The sequence below is a fragment of the Nyctibius grandis genome, chromosome 19 (assembly GCF_013368605.1).
Source record: "Nyctibius grandis isolate bNycGra1 chromosome 19, bNycGra1.pri, whole genome shotgun sequence".
NCBI classification, from domain to species: Eukaryota; Metazoa; Chordata; class Aves; order Nyctibiiformes; family Nyctibiidae; genus Nyctibius; species Nyctibius grandis.
The window spans coordinates 3,253,114-3,264,222 of record NC_090676.1 but is presented as its reverse complement, the minus strand read 5'-3'; the positions used below and the strand labels follow the sequence as shown (position 1 = coordinate 3,264,222).

Below are 11,109 nucleotides of genomic sequence, written 5' to 3'. Positions count from 1 at the left end.
AAGCAAGACAAGCAAACAGCAAAATTGCAAGATGCAAATGCCCTTCATTTTTGGCTTGGAGTCAAAAAATAGTAAGTTGACAATAACCCTGCCAGAATGTGCAGCAAGGGTGACTGCATATTTCTTCCTGCTAGCGTGACAGTGCAAGGGACTTGGGCACCGGGAAGAGACAAGACTGTGTTCCCCTGGGCGCCGCAGCATGTGCCTTGTCTCAGGTTTTAAAGGTTTTTCTGGATAAAGCATAAATGAGTCCACGCAGCCAGGAGCTCATTTCCCCTTCTTCAGCAGAAAAAGTAGGAAAAAAACCAGGTGATTTAAAGTTATGTTAAAATAATACTAAATGAAGCACAACTTGTTTTTTAAAAGCTGCTGCGGGAGTAGAGAAGAAATGCTTTTCTGGGTGATGCCTCTGGTGAAGATGGGAGGGCAGCTCGGGGCTCACAGGGGTTGGAGCTGAGCGCCCAAGCCTGCATTGCTGTCCCCAGCCCCGCACTGTGCTCTGAAATACCACCCAGGCATCTCATAAACACCCAAATACTGTAGAACGGGCTCCTCTGTATCAGCACTAAAGGTTTTGCACTTCAGGACAAACTCGGTGCCCGCTGTCCTCTGCATTTCCTCTACCACCCCTTTGCAGGCAGCTGATCCAGCTCCACTGCTGACCTGTCTCAGGCTTTTCTTCCTTCCCCAGCCATCCCTCTATAACCACTCTTCAAACATCACCCTTTTCTCCCATCTGTTTCTCAAAAGTTTTTAAAAATTTAATAACTTGCATCAGCATCCTTGGAGCTGAAGGATTTGAGGTGGCCCCTCCAATGTCCTCTCTTCTCTCCAGAGAGCCACAGTTTCCCACCGCTGCCAGTCGCTTGGCACCAGGCATGTACAGAGGCTGACTGTCACGCTGCCATGCTGCCCACTGGAATGATGATGGAGACATCCTCGTGGTGGGAATAGACTAAATGATTGCATGGACCCTTTGGAGGTCAAGACGGGACTCAGCAACCATCTCAAGATCTTGAGTTGGAAGTATTGGGATGCTGCGACCATATTGCATGCAAGAGGAAGAAGAAATGAAGTCTGACCATGGAGGGATGCTCATCTTCCAGAATTCAGATTTCTCCCAGCTAAGCCCATCTCTTATTCAGCCGGAGCTGTAGGCTCTTTATCTCCAGCTGGGAGGAGACAGCAGAGAAGAATCCTGCAGTGAGCAGCACTTTGGGAGTTTGTGATAGATGCTGTCTACCTCATTACTGAACAATGAAACTTTATTGTTCCCTCTGTTCTATTGATTTTTATGTCTCCAAAGTGCGCTGGTGAACTCTGAAATGAATATCTGTCAGAGGAGCAGGACCGCTGCTGCTGATCTGCATCTTTGAAGTGAATGTCCATGGATCAAGTCCTGGGATGCCATCGCTGCCGTGTCTCTGGGAGGGCAGGGCTTCCCCAGCCCCTCCCTGGGGGCTTTGCAGGGGCTGGGGGTTGATGGTGTGGTGGGGGTTTGTCCTTCCTGCTCCCCGCTCCTTGCTCCACACCCGGGCTGAGAGAAGGATGTACCCACCTACAGATCTGGTGGGGATGCTGCACCGCAACCTCTCTGCTGGAAAAAGGCAGTGTTTTGGCCAATATCCATGAAATTCAGCATGGACCTTCTCAAACTAGCTTGTCTTAGAGATCAAGGCTCCAGCGATGGGGTCCTCATTGCAAACTCCATCCTGGGGCAGTGCAGTGCCTGGCAGCCCCCCTCCATGGGCTGAGCACGGAGAGGGGACCCCACATCTCCGTGACACGCTCCCCAAATGCTTGTGTCCTCAGTGTGCAGCCACCCTGCCTGCAACACTAGATTAAATATATATATATTATTTGTTTCATGTTTGTATATAACCCTCAAGCGGGGAAGCATTTGCCCTGCAGCCTACTTATATATCTGGGAACTTTACAATTAGTTAATATTTTATGCATAATTCATAAAATTATACTACATTTTCTGGGAATAATTAGCTGACTCTGTACCTCTAATGAACTGCAGGTTCAGCTATGACAAATGCATCGGGCGACTCCAAGGGATAGCAACATGCAAGCGCCTTTAAGCAAAGTTCAAGCAGCTCCTAAATTAACCAAAGCGAATCCCCGAAGATGCAGTATTTATGCACTGAAGCAAGAAAGGAGGGTTCTCATCTCACAAGTCTCATCAGCCATCACAGCCCAAGAAACAAGAGAGAGAAAACAAGTTATTTACCATTTGCTAATTGGGAGCTAGGCAGCTCAGGTGAGACTTTCCTCCTTTTCCTTTACTTGGGTTGTTGCGTGGAGCTGTCATGGAAATGATCCCTGGTGTGGAATTGGGTATGATTGGCACCAAGATTTTCAGGCTTAAATTGCAAACTTTTCTTAAAATTCTAGTCTGAATTGGAGGAAAATGAAATCCTTGTGAGCTGTTCTGGGTTTTAAGATAAGAATTGAGCAGTTTTGTCAAAATGTTTATTTCCACAGCAGCTCCCCTGCCTCTGTGGGTGCAGGGCTGCCCTCTCCCAGGGGGCTCAGCCCCAGCACCAAGCCCCTCGGGGCTGCCCTCAGAGACGAAGCCGGCTTTGCTTTGACAGGAGCTATACACCCAAAAGTTGAAAATTTGGGTGCTGGGTGAGCAATGCTTGCCGTGACACAGGAGACAACCTTTTCCTCTCACCTCTCACTTTCAGGGTGAACAACTGATGCAAACCCTAGAGCAAAGCCAGCATCCCAGGGTGCTCTCAGCACCCATCCGCTGCCTGCTCCAGGCAGGGACGTTGCTCCGTTGGCATTCCCTTATGGCATTAAATACAGTGGCCCCAAGGCAGGAGAGCATCTTCTCCTGCCCTGCTCAGCCTGGCTGCTCCATCTGACCCAGCGCCAGTGCTACAACCGGGTGACACGGTACTGGATGCCGGCACCATCTCCAGGGCACACACTTCTCCCCAGCTGCCTCCTGCTCACAGATGTGGGCAGAAACAAGCTACTCACTGAAGATGACCTCAGAAGCCTGGAGATCTAATACAACGCTACCAGTAGTCTAAAATATTAAATTTTCCCTAGACAGCGTGCTCCCTAAATGAGGAGGCGAGGCAAGCCCGTCCCGCAGCAGGCAGCCGCGCTGCCGGGGCATACCCATCCACCACCAGTAATTGACTTTAAGTGGAGGGCTGCAAACTGGTAAGTATATTAACTTTATGTGCCTCTCTGACATTTTTTTAAAAAATTAGATTTTCGACTCTGTCACAGGTACAAGGGAAGACACAGAGAAAAGCTGTGCGTGTCAGGGGGTGAGCACATTAAGGCAGATGATGGTGACACCTGTCTGGTTGAGTTTAGGCTGACAAAATTCAGCAGAGAGACCTCAGCAGAGGGAAGAGGATGCTCGGGAGAAGCAGCACTGGCGGGCCCCTCCTCGGAAGCATAGCTCATTTTTTTTAATTAGGTTATAACTCAATTATGAATGCAAGGCTCTTCATTCCTGACAAGTTTTCTGTAATCTTAATTTGATCCCATGTCAGAAGGATACCTTCCTCTGATAACCAAGCCTAGCTAAGAGTTTAACTAGAATAATAGCTGATTAAAAGGGGTTAATAGATATACCTCAAACAGAAGTAAATTAACGGGAGATGCTGTCTGTTGGCTAATGGGATCAGAACAGTATTTGTTTAGTTTATGAATGATTAATCTCCTTCTCTCAGCATTCCTCAGATGCTAATTGCACTTAGGGAGCCCGTGTTTGTTTTTACAAGAGTTGGAGGTGGCAGGAGGAAGGCGATGGTTGGCCCAAAGGGGAGCTCATTCACCCCGTGTAATGGGCTCTTGGCACAGCCCGGGGGAATACCGGTAAAACCACGCTAAACCAGACCTGACCCCAAACGTGTGAAACTCTTGAATTAATGATATTATTAAAGTCATTCGGGGTATTTTATGAGTAAAATTGTAAATTGCACAAATTCACCAAGTGCTGAAACTCGTCTCACCCTCCTGCCCGGACAACGGAGGAATTTCACACCACAAAAATAGTTGGATTTTTGCCTGTAGAAATACTCCAGACTGATCACAGAAAAGCTGAAAGAAAGGCCAAAGGAGGGAAACCACTTCTCATGGCAACTTCTGCACTTGACAGTTCAAAGCAGGAGAGCAGAAGCGTTTGTCAGGAGCGCTGGGAGGGAAGCAGTAATTGCCTGGAAGCAGCCACAGACGCGGGGCTCACTCCAGACCCTGCTGCATTGCTAAGAGGTGACGAAATAATTTTCCTCTCTACACACTTGTCAGCATTTTAATCCTCCATTATCTTGGTACCTAACAACACAAATGTGCTATCTCAGCCATACTGTGAATTTACTAGCAAACAAACCATTTTAAACCAAAAAAGAGGTTTTTCATCCCAAGCTTCACAAGCATGAGGCATTTTCTAAATAAAGTGATGCAAGTAGGGGCTCTGATTCAGCAAGGTACCAAGGCAAGTGCCACCAAAGTCAGCTGGCATCACCCAGCTCAAACTTTTAGCACGTTTGCAAAGGGCTTAATGAATTTGGAGCCAGGAGGAGCAGTTTTGGAAGGTAGGTACTCATCCCGAGCGCAGCATCCTTGCAGCGATGGGTCAAATTTTCTTTGGAGCTATGGTAGAGACCAAGGTACCTGGGCTCACCAAATTAGTGAGCTGTGATAAAGGCCAGTTCTTTGTTCAGTTTAGCTTTAAATGTCCCAGGTGATGGTGGGGTATGACTTCGTGGACGATTAAGCTCACTAATGAGAAAATTTGTTCAGGGGAGAGGAAGACTGGGGTGCTCAGTCTGTTTTCATGGTCCTTGACTTTACCAAGGGATGGATATATGAAAGACACAAGGAACATTGGGAAGACCAAGCCAAGACCTCTTCTTCACAAGACTTTTTTTTAAAGTTTGGGATGAACTGAAATGATCTGAGGGGAATCTCATTTTAATCTCAAAACTCTGCTGTTACAAAATTGCATGCTAAGAAACGGGATGCTCTTTTACTATTCTCCATAAATAACATTACTTTGTACTGTTCCCAGGTATTTCATTCATCACTGTATCATAGAGAAAGCCTGAGCTGAATAAAACCTTCTGAAAGAAGATGAGGAGACGCACTCTGCCTTATGGATTATGTTACAGTTACTGAAGCCATTCGTTTTCTCTGTCTGCTTTCCACAAACGTGGAAAATAAACCCTATACCAGGAGGCGTGACTTTTGCTTTTTGCCAAACAGCATTGGAATAAATTCCTTATTAAGGGAGTCACCTAGAAATATTGGTTTTAATAATAAATTACTGGATTATTGGCTTTCAGCTTGATGGTGCAAGCAGCGCTCTCTGAGGCTGGGGAAAGCTCTAGCAAGGCAGGTTTTGGCCGAGGTTTGATGGGGGGCTCAAAGCAGGGGCAGGGTGTGGGTACAAAGCCGTGACAACCTTTGCAAAGCCTGGGTGGGGGGGTCCAGGCCTTGCTTGTTGCCAGAATATGGGAGCAGATGGGAAGTGGAGAAGCACCAGAGCATTTATTAAACATCCCCATATATCACCTTCCTGAGCCGTTTGATCCCCCAAGCCACGAGTGTTCGTTATCCAAACCAAACTCCAGCTGATATCTCTTAAGGGCTTATGGCAAAGTGGCTGGCCACAATATTTCTAAAGCCAAGAAGATGCTTACGAGCACGTGAAGGATGTACAGACACAGCATCCAGCCAAATCACCCTGCACCCACACATCTGCAAGGATTATTACCTGCAATGATTTCAAGAAATATTGCCCTGCAAAGTGAAGTGGACCTTGTGCCTGGAGGTATAAAAGGTATAAGCACATATGGGTGCAGGTATGGAGTGGTTGTGCAAAAGGGACAGAGACTGTGCTAAATCCTTCTTCAAAAACTATTAGACTCACCTAACGCGGGTTAGACGTGGTGACAGGTCTTGTGTGCAACAGTTGAGCTTTGGGACCCCATGGATGGTGGCAGGGGGAAGCCTGGGGCAACGGGTGTCTCTTGTAAGGGACCGGTTGAGTAAGTGGTGCCCTCCAGCCCTTCTCCCCCGTGCTGAAGGCCCATGTCTGCAGCCGAAAGCGCCTTTTGTGCAGCCCAGAGCAGCCTCCCAGGCAGCACTTCAAAAATATTCTGGCTTTTGCAGGCGCTTACAGCTGCAGGTAGATGCCTAGTGAGGTTTTCCGAAGTGCCTAAGCATGTAAAGCACCTCATTCTCAGTGCAAATGCCACCAGGTGTCTGCCTGCATCATTAGGCACCTAATTGCCTCTGAAACCCGGCTCCTGGGAGCGGGGCGGCAGCTGCCAGCGGCACCCCGGCGCCGAGCACCGTGCTGAGCCGGCTGCACAGGGGACACACAGCCCTCGGCCCTGTTCCTGCACCCTGGTGCCCAGCAGCCTTCTCCCTGCCTCAGTTTCCTCATGCAGCAGCTAAATTATTCACGTGCCTTTGGGAAGTCCTTTGAGATCTCCCTCTGACGAGCCGTGTTGGAGAGAGAGGTGGTACCAAAGGGCTGATTATTGCAGTCATTGCTAAAAATCCCCTTTACCTGGGAACCTAGAGCACAGCATGGCACCGACTCCAAAGAATTGGGAGCAGGATTAAAAGCACACCCCAGCAGAGGATGGCAGGAGCTGCTCTTTGGCTGCCTGTATTTCTAACTTGTCCTTGCACAGAGGGGATACAAAGCGAGGAAGTTTTTGCTTCTTGTGCAGTGACAAATGGCCTGGCCAGGTAACAAATTCCAGGCTGGCATGTGCCTCCTCAGCAGCCCAACAACGTGTGATTGCAGTGGGCATTGCATTAATTCGTGAAATGTTGTTTTTAAATTGGTTTTACAGTTCACTGGGAGTGTGAGGCTGCAACCTCAACAGCAAGTGCTGCTCACACACAACTGGAGGAAATAATACCAGAAACTGGTCTCTGCTGCTGACCCCCCTGGGCCTGGCAGCAAGGAGCAGGGACCAAGTCAGGTGTGAGTTAATAAATACATATATATCTGTGAGCAACCTCATCGTCAAATCAAAGAAATGACCCAAAAGGCACAAACTCCACGATACACTTATGCACAAACCCTAGAGACTCCAGTTAACTCCTCTCCTGTGTGAAGGAAAGGCCCTTTCCCTGCTGAGCAGGTACATGTTCGCTCTGGTTAAAAGTTAATGCAGGTTTAGCAGCTGCCGGGCTCATGAACAAGCCCGTGCTGCCCACGTGTGCCACCACCATCCCCTGGACCACAGGGTGAGCTGGTCCCTGCCATGTCCTGCTGTTGAATCCCATCAGGTTAAAGGGTGGTCACACATCAGATGTGCCTGCAAAACCCGACAGCTTCCTACCCCACAGATCTGCATGTTCATCCTCAGATCTGCTGACTTTAGGGATGAAATACGTCTCTTACTACATCTTGCCTCTGTTAGCGCAGCACAGCCACTGCAGCGGTGATTTCAGGGCAGGAGCTGCCTCCCTTCCCATCACTGTGTCCCACTGATGGGACAAGCTATGGCTCCTCTTCACCCCCAGAGCCCAGGGTGAGCTTGCTGAGCTGCCAGTCAGAAAAAAATCAAGCAAACAAACAAACAAAAAAATCCCAAACAAACAAAAAGAAAGAAACTAAACCCCTTTCCTTCTGTCACCTTTTTTTTTTTTAACCTGGAAAATGAACTAGAGCCTATAAGCCCAGAATCCCACAAGGGCAGTAACTGTAAGTCACTTTTTGGAGTGTAATCACACTTGGAGAGACAAATATCTGCAGCATGTCTGCATGGGCAGGATTCATGCCTGAGAGCCGCCAGCCTCCTCCAGCCCCTTCAAGCCACCCGAAGGCTTTGAGAGACCTTGGCACAAGTCTGCTGATTGCCCCTTGGTTGTGTTTTATTTTATTTTTTTTCTCTCAAGCAGACCCTGCTCTTGGGAATCATTTACTCTTTATTCTAACACGTCTCTCAACAAGCAGGAGGCTGCACCTATCTCCACGCGATATGTCTATCATCTTAGTCCAGGCATTTTAATTTACACTGCAGTAAAAAATTTGGCACCCAACATTTTCTACTTCGAGCCACAACGGAGAGGCTGTGCCAAAGGTTTGACCGTGCTCACTTCCCTCTTCCATTTGGGGGGTGCGTGCATGGAAGAAGGACATTGGAAAGAAAACCCCCCAAATGTGGGATGACAGTTTTTAATCATGTCAGCCCAGGATCGCATTGCTGGCATGACTCTGCCTAACGAGTGTCTGTCTGTCTGTCCACAGGAGCTTTGCAGTGCATAGAAATATAGGTGATGTACCCTAAAGCATCGACAGAGGCTTTGCTGGAGGAGGTTGCTTTGCTTGAGGAGGTTGCTCCAGTACAGAGGGGCTTCCCAGCCCCCTTGACTAGCCTTCGGAGCTCGGTTGGGGAAACCTCCACCGGAGGGAGGGGGCTCTGGGGGGGCTTTTCCCCTGCCTCTCCCCTCCGCGCCCGAGCAAGCTGCGGCTTGGTGCAGCCCCACGCTGAGCTCCAGGAGCCAAGCAGCCGAGGGGACTCCTCTGCTGCTGCAATGCAGGGCTGAGTGCAGGTTGCAGAAAACGAAGGACATACAGACACTGCAGAACCAGATCCGGAGGCTGGAGGGGAGGATCAGAGCCCAGCCCAGTGCTACTTTTGCATTCCCATCTGTCTCCCTTTGACTGTGTCCATTTTAAGCCAACGCCATCCATAAACGAGCAGCCAGCAAAGGGCACCTCGGGCACCATCACATTTAGGAGGTGAAGGGGCATGAATGCAACCAGGAATAGGCAGGACTGATTCGCACTCTCCGACATTGCTTGCTTAATGCTTTGGCAAAAAGCTGGAGCCAATTCATCATTGTTTATCCCCAAAACAGCTATTGCCTTTGCCAGATAACGTCTGGGGAGAGTCGCCTCTCCTGGGGCGATTCCTGCTTTGCTTTTCAGGGATGTAGCACTGCTTCATCTGGGAACAAGGAAAACGCACCAGTAGGAACACACTGATCCAAAACCCTTTAAAAAAATTCAGAAAAGAGCAAAAAAAAAGAGGAAAGGAGTTTTCTTTCTCTCTTGTCTTGCTTATTTATCACCCATACTGTTTTCAATATAAAACAAAGAGAGGACAAAAAAGGAACAAAAAGCCACTGTGAGTGGGGACACAGCAGTTTTCCCATTTCTCATATGCATGTGAATTGTTCCCATGAATTAGGATCTTTTTGTTTTGGACACAAATCCCCCAAAATTAGAAGGCATGAAATGTCAAAAGGAACTTCTTAGATCAAAATTTCCAAGCAAGAGGCTGGTGTTCCTGCTCCTCTTTCCTTATCTTAGTCTTGATTCTTGCTGATACCTGGTGGCTTCATTTACTCCTGTATTTTTACTGAGCAAACCCCCCTGATGTAAACTAGCCCCATCTTTTTTTCTACAGACAATCTTCAAAAACTGCCTAAATGTAATTTAAAAGATGAACACAATTTCAGAAGACGGAGCAGAAGATAAAAGACAAGGAGCAAAGTCACGGACGATGTTATGTTTGCTGTTGCACAGAGAGATGGGGAAACAACCAGCCGTGAGGAATAGCGTGAAGAATTGGAGCCATCTCAGAGGGTCGCACGCTGGCAGTGCCTCAAGGACAAGAAACAAATGATCTGCTGCTGTGTTTGTAATGGGATGGAGAGTAACGGATGGCGGGCAGGGAGACACGGTCCCATGGCTGGATGGAGCAGGAGGGAGATGCTGGTGGAACTGCGAAAATCCACCTGCTGGGTTACACTTTGGAGAACGTTATTCCTTCATTTTCTCCTGTCTTGTTTGCTGTCTGGATGGAGTAGCTGAGGTTCTGGGCATCCACAGAGCGGGATGGGAAGTGACAGGGGGAAGAGAGATGGGAAAATGGGACCGAAGACCCAAGGAGCAAGGAGAGGAGGGTGCTAAGTCATGGGACATAGGGTTTCTTCTGAAAGTACCTTGGCATTTCCTGGGGAGGAGGAAGGCTGAGAACAGCAGATGGGGACACAGAGGTTGGTGCGCAGGGTGATGGGTGTCGGGGAACCTCAGTGTAACAGAGCACAAGGGAAGCAACAGGGAGATGGGCAAAAAATAAGCAGCAATAAATATTTCAGGACCTGTAGTACTCATGACAGCTGTAACAGGCATATATCAAAAGCTCCCACAAACCCTGGAAATTTCATTAAGAAGTCCACAATGCCTGGACACATATGGAATTATGATACTCCTCATCCTTTCCCATGTCAAAATCCTCCAAGCCTCAGCTACCTTAAAAAGTTGTTTATAATAGATCTGAGAGTTTACATCTTCTTAATGCTACCATATAGGGTTTTTGCAGCTGGATATATTTGACTGATATAGTACATTCTTTATGGTGATCATTCCTTGATTAAAAAAAATATTTTTTCTGTGTCAGGCGCTTTCTGTCACTATCTACTATAAATCAATTTGTCACATAGATGGTAATAAAACAAGAGGTGTTTGTTCTCTTAAACACCACATTCAAGTGGCTTTTGAAGCATCGTTATAGCCGTGCTGGGATGTCGGACTCGGTGGTCCTTGCCCTGATGGTCCCGGGAGGGCAGCATGGCTCAGTGGCACCGGAGGGTATGGGGGGAACGGTCAAGGACTCTCCCAAGCACCACTGGTGTCACAAAGGTCACAGCCATGTCCTGGCACCGGGGGTGAGGACTGAGCCCTGCGCCAGTCACTCGCTGCAGACCTCCCCAAACAACCCAGATCCAAAGGGAAATATTTAAAATACTGGGTGTCCTGCCCTGAGTGATGGTGCTGCAGGGGGTGGCTCAGTACCTGGGAGCACCTCCGTGTATTTTAATCAGAAGCAGCCCTTTCTCTCACTGCAATGACTGGCAGAGTCCCACAAAGTGATGCCGAAGCCACTTCTCCCTTCTGCGTAATATTCTCAGAAAAGCTGCTTTGCAAAAAAACCCCTCTGTTTTTCATAGTGATATATTCTTATTTTTTAAAATTCCTAGCCTGGAAACACAGGACAAGTCGGCTGCGCTGCGGGAACCCGAGTACCAGCTGCCTCCCGAGCCATCCATCTCCCACTCTTCACTCTCAGAGCCTCTCAAGTTTCAGCCTGGCATCTC

At 48.3% G+C, this 11,109-nt stretch overlaps 1 long non-coding RNA gene across 1 annotated transcript; it reads left to right on the top strand.

Moving 5' to 3' along the window:
• The first annotated feature begins 2,032 nt into the window (after positions 1-2,032).
• Positions 2,033-5,213, top strand: LOC137672274 (uncharacterized). Its single transcript, XR_011049555.1, has 3 exons — positions 2,033-2,266; positions 3,074-3,186; positions 5,048-5,213. It is a non-coding gene; the product is annotated as an uncharacterized lncRNA (long non-coding RNA).
• The last annotated feature ends 5,896 nt before the right edge of the window (positions 5,214-11,109 follow it).